The sequence below is a fragment of the Gavialis gangeticus genome, unplaced genomic scaffold (genome assembly GCF_001723915.1).
Source record: "Gavialis gangeticus isolate Ggan-Ray unplaced genomic scaffold, GavGan_comp1, whole genome shotgun sequence".
Classification (NCBI taxonomy): domain Eukaryota; kingdom Metazoa; phylum Chordata; order Crocodylia; family Gavialidae; genus Gavialis; species Gavialis gangeticus.
This window is the reverse complement of record NW_017728991.1, coordinates 15,450,093-15,450,560: the sequence shown is the minus strand read 5'-3', so window position 1 is coordinate 15,450,560 and position 468 is coordinate 15,450,093.

Here is a 468-nt window from a genome sequence, read left to right as displayed (position 1 = left end):
CTCCACAACCCCTCAGCCCTGTTCCTGCCCCTCACTCCCCACAGCCTTGCTGATGCCCCATGCCTCCCCACCCACAGCTGCTGCTCCCCTAGCCCTGCTGGAAGTGACCCCCATCTGCCAGGGCTATGGGGCCATGGACCAGGTCTGCAGCCCCTTGCCCCTGGCAGGAGCTGCTGCAACGGAGCAGAGCCTGGCTTCCACCCCACCCTGCTTCTGTCTGCCTGCTGCAGGCTTGGGCAGGGGCAAGGTCAGATCCCCACCACAGTGCACACTCCTGGGTGGCAAGGGGGACCTGTGCCCTGCAGATCTGCGTGTGGGGCACAGGGCTACATGCTGCCTGCATCAGGCTCAGGCTCCTACCCTGCTGCCCTTCCCTGGGGCCTCCACAGCCCAGCATGTGCAGCCCAGTGCTGCAAAGAACAGCAGTTGCATAGGAATGCTCCCCCTCCCCCCCCAGAGCTGACCATG